General features: G+C 36.1%; 1 protein-coding gene across 2 annotated transcripts in view; it reads left to right on the forward strand.

Moving 5' to 3' along the window:
- Positions 1 to 16,819, forward strand: part of LOC106142769 (uncharacterized) — a 537,134-nt gene that overhangs the window by 267,838 nt on the left and 252,477 nt on the right. The gene's annotated exons all lie outside the window — the stretch shown is intronic.

Raw genomic sequence — 16,819 nt, forward strand, 5'->3', positions numbered from 1 at the left:
TCCATGGGACAGAGGTGGACTGGTCCTATTCTCTTTCTATTGGTGCCGGGAACCACACGGCAAATAATACAAAAAATATTGAATTTAATTTGTTCTATATCTTCATCTCGCAAGACAACCTCGGTGATCTAATATGAATGCATACAAAGCCAGTGTAGCGTAAGACAATAGAAATTCTATTATTATACATCCGTCTGGCACAGAGTGACTTTACCGAACGCTCTCGAATCCTAAATTCGCCTATACGGCAAGTTTACACTGCGCCAGCGCCGACTGTTGGCAAAGCCAGTTGATGGAACGAACGGCTTGGCTGGAATTGATAACAAATTAATAATATGCCATTAAATAATTAGAATTTTATTGATTATATTCATCATTCGAATTATATGTTTGGTGTTTTTTTTAAATTTTTCATTCTAATACTTATTTGACCGTGTGATTTCCGGCACCAAAAAAAAGAGTAGGACCACTTCATCTCTTTTCCGTGGATGTTGTAGAAACTAAAAGATAGGCTTATAAACTTGGGATTCTTTTTTAGGCGATGGGCTAGCAACCTTTTACTATTTGAATCTCAATTCTATCATTGAGCCACACAGCTGAACGCGGCCTATCAGTCTTTTCAAGACTGAGGGCTCTGTCTACCCTGCAAGGGATATAGAAATGACTATATCTATGTACTTATAAGAATAGCTTGATCTTACTTATTATCGGCATTACCATAGGATTTACTGCGTGTGGCACAATTGGTCGGTAATATTCTCTCCGTGAATCGAGATAACTCGAGTACTATTACTCAGAGTTCTAAATGCACTGGCTCAGTGTTCCGGCCAGTAACTGAACCAATATGTACAGGCCAATAGATTCATACACTGGCCTCACAGACAATATATTATGACACAACGATATATGAACGGCTCCGGAATCGAACCCAAATACCGACGTCGTCATTCAAGCTGACCATTGACATTGATGGCATCGTGCTAGACATGTTTATTTTGTTTACGATTTTCTTTGTTCGTAGATTCTCTTCGTTTGTGAAGTCGGTTTGAAAATTTTAAATAACGAACTATTATATTTGCTTATAAGCAACCTCAAAAGTAGATAATTCTAAATTAAATTTTTGCGAAGAATTATAAACCGCATATATGTATATAAAAACCCCTCATAGGACTTAATCGTGGGGAATGACTAACGAATGCCTTAGTTGTTTCTGCAGTGCGATAGTCAATATTATAAGCTTATTATAATCAGACTATTATAAGCTTATTAATCAATATACAGCTATTTCTTTATAATACATGTTTTATAAATATCAGTTAGTTTACATCTTATTAATTATGTACACAAGCCAATGCCTTTCTTTACATTTTCCTATCGTGGGCCTTCGGGAAGAAATTTTGATAGAAACAATTAGGTATTGATTGCCCTTGTACTGAATGTCTCGGACTATTAAAATACTGAAATATATAATCAAATAAATTATATCTATTAAACACATTGATGCATTGATGTATGCACACGCATCTGAAATAAAAGATAACTAAGTAATATTCAGTCCAGTCAAACTTTGGTCAAGTCAACGAATTTAACAACCCGTTTAAATTTAACCTAACGATTAATGTGCGCAGATCACGCGACACGCCCACGACTAAACTGCAGACAAACTCGGCATTCACACTTGCGACAAATAAAACGCATTGTGTTCGAACATCAATCGACATTTTGCGATTGTAGTCGGTTTAAGAATTTTAATGCGAAAATGTGCCGCCATATTTGTTTTTATTTTTTTTTGTGCGATTTTTTAATACTGCTTAGTAAAATTAGGATCAAACAATGCAGATTATTAAAATATTATTTTTGTTACATACATTAGTTACGTTCTTAATTTTTTTCTTTTGTTTTTCAATATACATACATAAAATCACGCCTTTTTCCCGGAGGGGTAAGCAGAGACTACATCTTACTACTTGCCATGATCTCTGCATACTTCTTTCGCTTCATCCACATTCATAACTCCTTTCATACAAGGTATTCGGTTTCGCGTGGTTTCAATATAACAAAGCTTTATCATGAAAAAATTAACAGAATTTTTTTAAGTGTTCTCACAATTACTGCACCGATTTAAATGAGATATTAGAGACTTAGAGAGAATTGGCTAGAACTTCAAGAAGTAGAAGTCTGGGCAACATATGGTGTACCTGTAATTTTGTTAATTGGAACATCATATGTTAGTTCTTCCGTCATTAACACCTTCCTTCAATCACCTGATCCATGTCTATAGCCTCTTCCATATGAAAGAAGACGCAGGCATCAGCTAGTTTAAAATAAATCAGCTAACAGTCTTCACCATGGAAATAGCTGACGACACGACCCCGCGACTCGTATGCGATAAATCGCAGTACGTTATTTATGTTTGCGACTTTTTAGTCGTGTCGCATTGTCTTTTGTTTGTGTTAACTTAATCGCTATTAATATTGGTTTAATCTTAGACCTGTTGTTTGTCGAGTACTGTCAGTATAAGTACGACTAAGGGAAATGCTTATAAACTTAGGATTGTTCTTTTAGCTAGATTGGCTAGCAACCTGTCACTATTTGAGTATCAATTTCAACATTAAGCCAAACAGCTGAACGTGGCCTATCAGTCTTTAGAAGACTGTTGGCTCTGTCTACCATGCAAGGGATAAAGACGTGAATATATGTACATATGTACATCTAATTAACGTTTAATTATTTATAACACTAACATAAATTTTAACATCGATTTTAAAAAGATTCGTGTGCTAATATAATTATGTGACTGACAATGCGCATACGCAACTACTGGAAAGCTGAAATTGGATGTCTGTGTTCCTTGAAACGAAACATATTTTTAAACGTGTACCTATACCTAAATTACTTGATAAAAAATAAATAAAAAACATAAAAAAAGAAAATGCGCTCTGGAAGCGGTATTAGTTATACTCGTAATTAGATTTAAGTGATGTGACGTCAATAAGTGATACCTTGTTTCCAATTTTGAAAATAAATCTATTCTATTCTACTATTATATCGGGCAAAACTGTGAGCTTGTAGTGAAGTAAGATTGTAAACAAAAGCTATTTATCAATGTTGATGAAACTTTATCAAACAAAAAGCGATCAATCTTACTGAGTAAGTATGTGTCGAATTAAAGGTATCTCAAATTCAATCGGTGCCCATACAAAATGACCGGGGTAAACCGGATTTCACCCGGGCTAGGACCGGATTCTGCCCGGGTGAACCGGGTGAAATCCGCGTTTGACAAATAGTTGCGGCCAGACATTGATGGACGTATAAAGTTGAAGATTTAAACTACGATTCCATTGACACGTAAAAAGAAAGAATAATTTTATTGCTCTGAAAAAAAAAACAAATACTTATATCACGTCTTTGCCTACTTTGGAGTAGACAGAGCTAATATTCTCGAAAAGGCTCAAAAGAGAGAATACATTTAAGAACATATACAGTATAAAAGGCAGCCTTGTCGTAAATGCAATCTCTTTTAGGCAGAAGACCGTCATTGGTCAGACAGATAAGGTGGCCGAATAAAAAATAGTGATACAGGTTCAAATCTTATCGCAGGCAAGTACGGTTGACTCCCCAAGTAACAATTAGGCGCTAAAGTAAGATTTATAATAAGTCTATAAAAGCGCTAACTAGATTCTAAAGTGGTTTATGGGTGTAACAAATTAGTGTTAGAGCGCGCTCTAACCCTACTTTACCCCCGAATTGGGCACAATTTTATATTACTTAAGGTTGTATAATGACGGTATACAAGAGTTATGGTAATTGGCTAAGAGGTACAATTAGTGCTATAAGAAAGTTATTATAGCGGTAACAGGATCTCTTAGCGATACAAGAGGGGTAAATAAGCGTCAACTGACTCCTTAAGCGGTACAGTAGAGATACAAAGGCGTTAATTATATTTTCAAGCGCTAAAAGGGAGGTAAATAGGTGTTTTGTAACGGTCTGAACGCTATTCAAGATAATTAAACTAATTTTGTGATCTAATAATAAATAATTTTATTTTCAATGGCTATAAGTTTACGACTAATGATTTTTATATTAAACAAAAAAAAGTGATATTGTATGGTGAGAAATGAAAGCATATTTTTGCTGCGAAGGGAAGTACACTGTGAATATGTTACATATTTATTGGCAAATAATTCGAGCGCCCGATGTATGTTGTCTATTTACTGAAAACTTTTCCACGTATTTACAACAATTTTTGTTTATTTTGGTTGCGACGCCATTGTCAAAAACAAGTAGTCAATATAAGAAATACAGTAGTGACCTTAAGCGCTATTACTTTACCTTTAGTCACAAAAAAGTAACAATAGACGCTATAGGATCTGTTATAGCGAAAAATTATACTCCTATTTGACTTAAGGTAATGCAAGAGAGTTTTGTATAACTTCAAGCATTTGGTTCTATATAAGATTAAATAAACACTATTGTAAGGCTGGTAGCGCTTATTAACGCTATTGTGCAACTTTAGGTTCTTGTAAAGAGTTTATTATCACCTGCATAGCACTTTTGGAGGTAGTAGCTAATTCTTATTCTTATTTAGATCTTAGAGTTCTAAGATTCACTTAAAGCTATAACACAAAATGCTGTGCATGTACAACAGTGTTAAGATTTGCCATAATACATCCATAACCTTTAAGCTCGCCTAATTGTCGCGCTTGTAACTCTGTATTATAAGTAGAAGTGATATACGTTACTTGGTACGCCACTTTATCGCCAATAGTCATAAGTGTTGCTACTGTAATGCCTTTGTAGCCCACTAAGTAACAAAATAAGCTCTTATCGTCGCCTAAATGTTTGTTGGGTCCTTTACGAATACTGTAGCCACACTAGTTTGATTCTCTTCTTCCTCCTGGCTTTACTCCTGGTGAAATCTACACCACTCTGGACAGGAGCTCGTACTTCCTTGACCATGGATACCAGATAGGGTAAGTCAGGTTTCTACACGAATCGACTCCCATCTGACCTCCGCAACCTTTACAGGGAACCATACTATATTGGATCATGATAACACATCCAGTTGCCTGAATGTGCAGGTTTGTTTCACCGTAAAAACAAATTGTTTACCGCAGGAAAGTTATCATGAAGAAACCTGAAAAATTTGCAACTCAATTCAGGCAACTGGATGTGTATAGCTATGGCCCTGATTTTAACATGGGTTAGGTTCCGTGGAGAGCGGCCGAGCCGAGGCCGCCGTGGAACCGGCCGCTGCGTCAGGAATATGAGCGAGGGCAGTTCACACTCCTGGCAACGAAGTGGTAGGCGATGGCACCGTGTGGTTTTAGTGGTTCAAGCCCCACATAACCCGTCCGGCTTCCTGTAGCCGGCCGGGTAGACGAAGGTCTTTCCACACGATAAAAAAAAGGTTCCCTCGCAAAAAAGGAGGGTGTCAACGTTCAAAGTGGATCTGTACCTTAAACGATGAAGTTTAAATAGTTTGCGGGTATCGCATGCTATTTTGGGGATGCGCGAGTCATTGTTTGTTATAAGATACTTTACTGGGAATGTTCGGGAGGAAACTGGATTATTTTTAACCCTTCAACACGCAAAGGTCAAAGGTAAACCCCGGGCTCCTCTCCAGAGAAGTGAGGATGCAACCGGGACTAGAGCCAGGACGGAGAAGAAGAATACCGTAGGCGTTGTGATGAGAAGGTAGAAAGTAATAAATAAAAAGGTATAATATGTAGTGCCGTGTGGTTCCCGTGGTGAGTACTGGTACGGTACCGTGGTGGTGGCACCAGTACAAAAAAGAATAGGACCACTCCATCTCTTTGCCATGGATGTCGTAAAAGGCGACTAAGGGATAGGCTTACAAACTTGGGATTCTTTTTTTAGGCGATGGGCTAGCAACCTGTCATTTTTTAAATCTCAATTCTATCATGAAGCTGGTCGTGGCTGATCAGTCCTTTCAAGACTGTTGGCTCTATCTACCCCACTAGGGATATAGATGTGATTATATACATATATGTACGGAATATGTCCCGCATAAACCCTGCGGCACTTCACATTTTCGATATTTGAGGCAGAAATATGGAATTTATTCTCAAATCATGGTCCAACAAATAACAAGAGTTTCAAGAAAGGATTTCATTCAGGATTTGGGTCAAAGCATTTGATCTTGAAATGTCACCTTAACCCTAAAATAGCCGTCCTTTTCAAGGACTTGTAATTGGTGATTACTCTCTGGTTCGGCGGTGAGAGGGTTAGTCTTGTAACTCCCGAAGTTTTGGGTTGGAAGTGACTGTTATTTTCGTTAAGGAATTGATAAGTATCAGATTGTTAGATGATATTCTTTTGTCTTGTCGATGGGATACTAATTACTTTTATATTACTAAGCAAATAATGTGTATAAGACTGTTGGAGTGGAAAGGCCTAGACGGACGTACCTTGATCAAATCGGAGACGTTCTTGCAAAAGGTCAGAGTACTGAATGAATGAATTGAATAAGTACACGAAACTAACGAGTTTACGTGAAAAGACTGATGAATGTGGATGAAGCGATGATGGTGCCGTGTGGTTCCCTACACCAATAAAAAAAGAATAGATTCATCTCGTTCTCGTGGATTTCGTAAAAGGCGACTAAGGAATAAGGTTATAATTTTGGGACTCATCTTATAGGCGATATGCTAGAAACATGTCACTATTTGGATCTCAATTCCATCATAAAACCATGCAGCTGAACGCGGCCCTTTCTTTCTTTTCATACTATTGGCTTTGCCTACCCCGTCCAAAAATACGTATGTAGTAGAAACTTACAATAAGATTAAGTTGAGCAAAGGCGGACTTATCGCTATTATATACATGTATGTACAAACGGAGTAAAAAATTTTGCATTTATAAAGTCAGCAAAACAAGTCGAAATCCACCAATTTCCTCCAGAAACCGACATGTTTAGGTTGCACATTTTTCACGAATGCAAACTGGGCAAACATGTAGCGGTAGGAGGTAAAATTAAGTGTGAAATTCGACAATTTCTAGCTGTTCTTACTGGAGAAATATTGCGAATGGAGTTTTAGTTTTTCAATGGTTTGGATCGAACTAGGAATGATTAAGTGTCTCGTTTGTTTCATTTATTTACGCTTAGAAGGAGTGCCGTGTGGTTCCCGGCACCAATACAAAAAAGAATAGGACCACTCCATCTCTTTCCCATGGATGTCGTAAACGGCGACTAAGGGATAGGCTTACAAACTTGGGATTATTTTTTAGGCGATGGGCTAGCAACCTGTCACTAATTGAATCTCAATTCTATCATTAAGCCAAATAGCTGAACGTGGCCATTCAGTCTTTTCAAGACTGTTGGCTCTGTCTACCCCGCAGGGGATATAGACGTGACCGTATGTATGTATGTATGTAGAAGGAGATTATGCATATGTATACATAATCACGTAGGTATATATATCCCTTACGGGGAAGACAGAGCCGACAGTCCCACAGAACTGAAATACCACGTTCAGCTGTATGGCGTAAGTATGGAATTGAGATTCAAATAGTGACATCGCTTTATTAACCTATCCCTAAGTGGTATTGTACGAATCTATGTAAAATAGATACGAGCTTTCCACTAATCTGAAAGAAGAATGGCTCCTTAGCCACGATCTCTGCATACTTCTTATAATTCTGCTCCTTAGAAGAATTATAAAAAGTATGCAGAGAGAGATCGTGGATGTCTAAACTAAATTAGAGTTACAATTTATGTGAAGGAGAAAAAAAGTTGATCTAAACTCAAAAAGCCTTTGCGTATTTTGTAGAGAAAATAATTACTTTTTTTATTGAATGCAAAACTTGCTGATTGCTTTTTAAGGCTTTTAATAAATTAGTTTAGTTTCAATAATAAACTCAAAGACTTCTTCATTCATAGTTTGCAATTTAGTTTATTGAAAACGAAATTAATGCCCTTTCGAACATTTTATACCTAGTAAGGATTCTTAGTTTTTACTAGTAATTAAAAATAAAAGTGCCGTGTGGTTACAGGCACATTCGAATAGGACCACTCCATATCTTTACCGTGGATGTCGTAAAAGGCAACTAAGGCAAGGCTGATAAAGTTGGGATATTAGGCGTGGGGCTAGCAATAATTACACTATTTGAATCTCAATTCCATTAAAAAGCCATAGAGCATCCTCTAGTATACGAAGTTGAAATAAGTATGGTAGCCCCAGACCAATCAGAAAAGGTTCGATTATTTCATCATGATCTGACTGATGATCGAACCCAGGACCTTTAGGTTGTAATACTACCACTACGGCTAGCTGTCGAGGATATCAAAATCCAATCCTTTTAATTTCCAATTAAATAAATAAATAAATATATACGGGACAAATTACACTGATTGAGTTAGCCTCGAAGTAAGTTCGAAACTTGTGTTACGAGATACTGACTCAACGATTCAATATTTTATAATAAATACTTATATAGATAAACATCCAAGACCCAGGCCAATCAGAAAAAAATATTTTCTCATCATGCCCTGGCCGGGATTCGAACCCGGGACCTCCGGTGTCCCAGACAAGCGTGCTACCGCTGCGCCATAGAGGCCGTTAAAGATTGAACTTGACAATACAGCTGTGTCTTAACCGCTTGCCTGTGCCGACGTGAGAACATACAACATCAATTTATCAGTTGGCCGGCGATTACGACCACCGTTGACCAATGCAAGTCCATCAAATGGTAGAAGCTTAATGATAGAACATGGAGTAAAATAACTGATTATTTTGGATGCGGTATTTAGTTGAGAAACTCTGTTTTAGTGTTTTAATTGCAATATAGCTTCCATGCTGGTCTGTTTACGACTAAAGAATATCCAAAGGTGATACATACATACATAAAATCACGCCTTTTTCCCAGAGAGGTAGGCAGAGACAACATCTTTTCACTTGTGATGATCAATGCTTTCTTTCACTTCATCCATATCTATTACTCTTTGTATTAAAACCCAACAACAGCTTTCCGCATATCCCACGAGAACTATAGTTTTTCTATTTAAATAAGTAGCACCTTTGTACTAGAATTACTGTATTAAATGCTCCTGTACATAATTTTGTGTACATACGTACATACATATGGTCACGTCTATATCCCTTGTGAAGTAGACAGAGCCAACAGTCTTGTTAAGACTGATAGGCCACATTTGGCTTAATGATAGAATTGAGATTCAAATAGTAAAAGGTTGCCAGCCCATCGCCTAACAAAAGTCGCCTTTTACGACATCCATGGGAAAGAGATGGAGTGGTACTATTCTTTTTTGTCTTCGTGCCGGGAACCACACGGCACTTTTGTGTACATATATAAATTTTTGTATGTACACAATTTTGTGTACATATGTAAATTAATAAATAACGGTTTCAAAATGCCTTCTCCACGCATCTAATCATCTTTCATACATCCGTATCCATCATAGAGAATTCGATACGCCACTAATGGAACTTGCAACATCACCTTTAATATTTAACTCCTTTGTCCTTACTGTCATATACTTAAAGTCCATTATGGCGGTAAGGTCATTCACACTTTAAGGCGCTTTTTGCAGGTGTGTTAAAATTGCAAGGATATTTAATAGATGGTTTTAGGTACAGAAATCAAATTATTATGATTACTGTGGTTATATACAATGACGTCTTCGTTTCTTATGGCTACGGGCTAGACAGAGTTAACAGTGTTGAAAAGACTGAGACTAGTATTGAAGACATGCAATTTGTCACCACTAAATCTCAATTCCAATAAAGCCATTGAGCCGAAGCCAGACTCTAACTACCCCGTAAGGACATGTATAAAGACATAAAATAAAAAAATAATTATATAAATCAGTTGCGGGAATAAGTAAATATGTAAGTGGTATAAACATAATATGTACATACATGTAGTCACATCTATGTCCCTTGCGGTGTACACAGAGCCAACAGTCTTGAAACTTTGGCCCAACGATTTTTACGAGGAATTGAGATTCAATAGTGACTCGCCTAAAAAAAGGATCGCAAGTTTGCAAGCCTATCCCTTAGTCGCCATTTACGACATCCATGGAAAAGAGATGGAGTGATCCTATTCTTTTTTTGTGTTGGTGCCGGGAACCACACGGCATATAACTATATCCATAGTATTACATTCTATATCTTCTCCCCACTTAGGACAGTAACCGTTGTTTCCGAGTTAAATACAGCAAAACAGAAGTACAAACGGGGCTGGAAGAAATCACGATTTACCTACGTGACTTACGATAGTTCCCAACGGGAAGTGGACAGGGTGACAGGAGAAGCGTTTTAGGTTGAAGGTGTTTCTCTCCAAGAAAATATCAAAACATGAGGTGAATGGAACTTAGCACACTGGATGTATTCCGACCAATAACCAACCTGTCCAGAATATCTTCTGACAGTCTCACTTGATATTTGGTACATGGGCTTTCAGTATTTAAAATTATGCAGTAGAAATCCCATCACTTTGGAATAGGACACTAGGAGGATGTTAAAAAGCAATTAAAAAAAACTATCACTATAATTATATCTATGTATTATTTCTTGTAACTGTGTAAATTTCTGTGTGGCACAAATAAAAAAAGAATAGGACCACTGCATCTCTTTCCCATGGATATCGTAAAAGGCGACTTAAGGATAAACTTGGGATTCTTTTTCAGGCGATGGTCAAGCAACTTGTCACCATTTAAATTTCAATTCTATCATCAAGCCAAACAGCTGAACGTGGCCTTTCAGTCTTTACAAGACTGTTGGCACTATCTACCCCGCAAGGGATATAGATGTGATTATATGTATGTATGTATAAATTTCTGTACACTAAAGATATAAATAATATAATATAGCAAGCAAACCATACACCCTGTGAGACTCATGATCATCGTGGATCATAGTCGTAAAGGTGCACCCTGGACTCCTCTCCAGAAAGGTGAGGATGTAACCGGGACTAACGGCAGGATGGGAGGAGAAACACACATATTCCAAACTGAGCGCATTAAATTAAGCCTAATCCAACTCTAAGAGGACGAGGCTGTATTGATTTTGTATTGTTATCCCTGCTGCTGTTTATAAGACCCTGCCATTAAATGGCTGACTATTACAACAACAACAACGTCCGTTGAAAATGCTGCAGTATAGTTTGTTCCGCCGCTTCTTCTACACATGCTCTTTGTCACGTCAATAAGTGATACCTTGTATACAATTTTGAAAATAAATCTATGCTATTCTATTCTAACAATAGAAATCGCTCCGCTCTTGCAATAAGCCCTCAATACTCGCTAAGATGCAACGAATCTACCAACTTTCCTCGACTGCTTTCAGACGAATGCGAAAACTCCCGGGTTTTGTTTAGAAAAATTTAATTCAAAGCGCGTTTTACTTGAACAAGATTAAAGTTTATCTGAATACGTAATTTAGATTTAGAGAATCTTTTTATTTGTTTATACAAATGAAGGAATTTGCCGTATGGCACCTGGCACCAATATAAAAATGAATAGAACCACTCCATCTCATTTGCCATGGATGTCGTAAGAGGCGACTAAGGAATTGGCTTATAAACTTGGGAATCTTCTTAATGGCGATGGCAGGTTGCTAACCTGTCACTATTTGAATCTCAATTCTATCATGAAGCCAAACAGCTGAACGTGACCTATCAGTCTTTACAAGACTGTTGGCTCTATCTACCCCGCAAGGGATATAGACGTGATTATATGTATTCATGTATGTATGTAGAATCTTTTTATTTGTTTATTCCGATGAATGAATTTTATGGAAAGGTGGAACCAATTTATTAAAATCTATCTCTCTTTCTAAGTAGTTTCATTCGAAATCTGCAACGCTTTGTAGTGTGTAGCATGACTCGCCCGAAGCCGTTTTTATCACGCGAGAACCTATCGCTGTTTCGCTTTTTATTATGACTTGAAACGGGACAGCTTTAGTTACTCGCGCTATGAAAATGGCGTCGCGCGTGACATACAACGAAGGCTGAGGTGAGCTTGTATGCAGAAAAATACTCTTTATTTTAAAATGTCTATTATAGACTCTAGATGTCTAGCGTAACGGCGGGAAATGTCTAGATTTTTTTATAAAGCTGACTCGAATAAATTTTCTAAAATCAGCCTAATTTAGGAGATAAGTCTCACTCAGTGGCATTCTAACAGACGTAGAATAACAGAATCAAATTCCACTTGCCGTTATTTTTGCTACTATTCGCTATTACGGGGCGCACATTTAAGATTTTTTAAACGATATCTTCTGTTAAAAGATTTTTACTTGGGAAAAAATCACAATGTCAAATTTCATCTTTTCTGTCTCATATTAAGTTATTAAGACTCCATTTGATGTAAACAAAATTATTTAACCATTTTTTTTATATTAACAAAAATATCATAAAATTAGTTTTATATTCGTAATGTCCTTTATTGAACAAAAAAGCATTTACTTACTTATCATGACACCCACTGAACCAATTTTAAAAACTTGAAAACAATTATAATCCTTACTAGGCATCTTCAACATTAATTAAAATCGTAACATCAGCTCTAAATCTTCTTTGCTATAGGACATCATTGACATCACAAGTCAAAAATCGATCAATAAAAAAAAAATCATAAAATTATCGCAAATGTGCGCCCCATAGCGCTACTACGAACAATGCCTGTTTATAGTTATGATTAAAAACATCATAATGAATCCGTCCCGTGACTTAAAATCGTGCCGTAGGGCGTCCATCTTGTCATGCATCGTCGGATACATATTATTTTAATTTTTTTTCATCTCCATTGTTAACAGGAAAGGCGGTTAATAGAATTTTAACTAAGCATTTAATAAGTTTTTGGTTAAGTGAATAGATTCCGTTTTTTTTTTTTTTTTTGGAGAATGAACATACATACATACATATAATCACGTCTATATCCCTTGCGGGGTAGACAGAGCCAACAGTCCTGAGCGGACTGATAGGCCACGTTCAGCTATTTGGCTTTAAGATAGAATGAATGAATGAATGAATGAAACATGAAAGTTTAATTGGTACTTACGATCTTTGCTGTAAAAATAGACCTGTTTGTAGGTTAGGTAGAAAGGGACACCTATATAGCTTAAGGAAATAGATATTTTTAGTTTAGATAGGACATTTTCAGATGTTTGTAGCACGAGCTATAAAATGGCGGACATTAAATTAATCACTGCTGTCCCATGTTTTCTATTATCCCCAAAATACAAACGAAAGGTGTTTGTTTTTTTCTCTGTAACAGACTTACTACAGGAAAAAAATGAAGGTTGCAATGTCCATCCGTCTCTTTTATCTCTATGTAATCTAGCTGTAATATTTTTTCCCCTACAAATTCCACCTTGCTTGCGCACACGCTCTTACTCATATACTCGTACTCAATTCACTACACATGGGTCGACTGAAAGAGGTTTCTATTGAAATATGTATGGGTACATTAATTATTATTTGTATTTTGTTATTTCTCTAGAAATAAGTAGTGCCTTTGCACTGAATTTCTGTTTCATTATTATTTTCCTTGATGTACATAAATATTTAAATAAATATTATTATTTCAACACTACACTTGCATTTTTACCTATAGCGCGCAAATAAATTGAATTCATTCGTAATTAAATAAAATAATCTTGATATGTCCTATAAAATCTGTTATTGTGGATACTATACAGAGCAAATGCACCAGTCGGCGACCAATAATAACCAGTGGATGGAATCGTAACTAGTTTATTGTTCTCATACCTTAGGGATTAGCTTGGATAGACTTTATTTTTCATATTTTCCATTTGTAGATACTCGATAGTAATACATACTCTTAGGATAAAATAAAATATCGTGAAGAAACCTGCACATTTAGGAACTGGATGTGTAAACATGCTCTAATATGTATATTATATGCTCTAATATGTATATCCCGCGAGGAATAAAGACGTGACTATATGTATGTATACATATAGTCACGTCTTTATTCCTCGCGGGGTAGACATAGCAAACAATCTTGAAAAGACTGAAAAGCCTCGTTCTGCTGTTTGGCTTGATGATTGAATTGACATTTAAATAGTGACAGGTTGCAGGCCATCGCCTAAATGAAGAATCCCAAGTTTATAAGCCTATTCCTTAGTCGCCTTTTACGACATCCATAAGAAATAGATGGACAGGTCCTATTTTTTTTTATTGATGCCAGGAACCGCACGGCACTCTTATATAAATTGTATTAAGAAGTGAGAGTGCCCATCACCCAGCCAGCCCATCACCTAAGAATAAAGTTTATTGGCCCTATCCTTAATTGACTCTTACTATATGCACGCGACGAGAAAAGACTAGCATGGAATCTCTCTTGATAAATGTGCTATTGTTCCTTAATTTACCTTACAACATCTAAGGAAGAGAGATGGGGTTATCCCATTCTGAAGTGTTAGGAACCACACGACACTTTCACAAGTACTATTGCAAAACCGCTCATCCCAAATGAACACATAGTGAGAGGCAGTAAACATGCCTAATCATTTTACCACGATGTCCATCTACTCCACACGCGGGTACGCCTGTCAGTCAAACGTTATTACATATAGCACGATATGTAAGCAATAACATTATACAACCTTGTGCGATTGAGTAATTCTTGTATTGCAAAATTGACAAGTTTAATATACGAGTTAACATCGTGAGAAACTTACGATCTGTTTCAAAATTATGATCATTGGACGTCCGCGACTTCTTTCGTGTGGGTATTATCGTTCCTGGTCATTTTTGATATAGCAATGTTCTAAATATATTGAACGTCAGTGGTCAACTCGGTCAAAATAAAAAGGTAAACCTAAGCACAGACTTAAGTCTAGAAAATTCAACATAATGAAGTTTATAACCTAAAAACGGAATGCTAACAACAATAATAATAAAAACCATCACTTTCCTTTTCGGAACAGTTGCGTAAAAATATCTAAACGGCCCATTTACAAAAACGTCAAGTTTGTGCTTAATTTCCCAAAATCCCCGCTTGATTAGTGGCCAGGCTCTTTTTACTACGCTTTTATTAGCTTGGGTTGTATGTATGTATGTATGTATGTATGTATGTATGTAACGGAATCTTTGAGCTTAATTTTCACTAATTTCTAAACGTCTGATCAACTTGGAACTTTGCACACGTATCAAGGACCGATGACAATGCAATATTTTGATAAGAGTTTCTCATTATCCTTATTAAAACTGCCAGGATTAATAAATTCATTTTTAGATCCTTCGTATGAGAGTAAGAGATAGCACCAGTGCCAGTAATCTCCATACAAGAAACCAAGAAGTTCTGACGTATAATGAGTCAAAAAGAGATGTAATATATTTCCATATAATGTTACTATTAACCTGAGGCTTCTTTATTTCATCGCATTGCTCCATTTAGAATTACCATTAGAAACCATAGTAGAATTAGTAGAATATTTTAAAACAATAAAAAATATATAAGTAATAAAACAAAAGTAATAAATGAAAATTGAACAACTAAATTTACAAAAATACAAGAATAAAGTTACTACCTACAGAACTTTGCGATATTTAATACGTATTTAACATATTAATGCAATTCTTGAATTAACATTAGGTATCTTTTGCCTATTTATAATAGCAACACTGTAATACTCGTTTGGAAAATGAGTGACAGTTTTTTATGTCAAATAAGTTTTGCAGTAAGTTTTGATTGAATTCGATTCGAACACCTGTAAACTTTCTTTCTGTTGTTTTTTACCGGTGCCTGTGTATTTACCTATTTGCACTTTGTTTTGTGGTGATAACTTGTCGTTATTTGGAGTTTGGAATCTTCCGTTGAGTCGAGCTTTGTTCTTCCGGATATTCGTGTGATTTTATCATCTGAGATTGGACTCTGACTGTGTTTACTGTGTTGTGCAGATATTTTGAGATAGGACTCCTGTAAAAAGTACCTTATTATTTGAGATAGGAGTCCCAAGTTTGTGTTTGTTTTTGTGAAAGACAGATTTTACAACAAAAGTGCCACCATGTCTTCAGATAAACTTTGTTGCGTTCCTGGTTGTAAAGGCAGTGGAGGTATGTTTGAAATATTTTTGTTCCTGTATCAATCTGCCTCTTAATCTTGTGGTTTGATTCCTGGCAAGGCCACAATTGAAAATTATTACGTTTGCTGGATAGTCAAAAATATTATTAACAGTGATTTATCACTATAAAATTCTTTTCAACTGTGTTTAACAATCATCATACATACATATAATCACGTCTATATCCCTTGCGGGGTAGACAGAGCCAACAGTCTTGTAAAGACTGATAGGCCACGTTCAGCTATTTGGCTTTAAGATAGAATTGAGATTCAAATAGTGACAGGTTGCAAGCCCATCGCCTTAAAAAGAATCATGATGATGAGAATATTATGAGATTTAATCCAATCAGGCCACATATAACTTTAAGAAAGTTAGTTGTGAAAACCTCCGGCGATGGGCGCATGGTTGCAAAAGTCTTTTCTAGTAAGATAGTTATACCAGAAGTGTTAACTTCCAAAAAATAATTGTATAAAAAAACTAGAAAACAACCCGTTTTATTGCAAATCAAACTAAAAAATAGAAAATAAATAATAGTTTAAAAAAAACTAAAAAACTACGCTTTATTGCTAATCAAACTAAAAAATAGAAAATAAAAATTAATGACAAAGGAATTCAGTAGTAGCAAGTCGAACAATCAGTTATAGTCAGTTGTAGTAGTAATTACCTCGGATTAAAATTATAACAAATTTAAATTTATAAACAAAACAATTTAAATCAGAGTAAAAAGCGTGGGGTGCATTTTACTT

The sequence above is a fragment of the Amyelois transitella genome, chromosome 25, assembly GCF_032362555.1.
Source record: "Amyelois transitella isolate CPQ chromosome 25, ilAmyTran1.1, whole genome shotgun sequence".
In the NCBI taxonomy this organism is placed as follows: Eukaryota; Metazoa; Arthropoda; class Insecta; order Lepidoptera; family Pyralidae; genus Amyelois; species Amyelois transitella.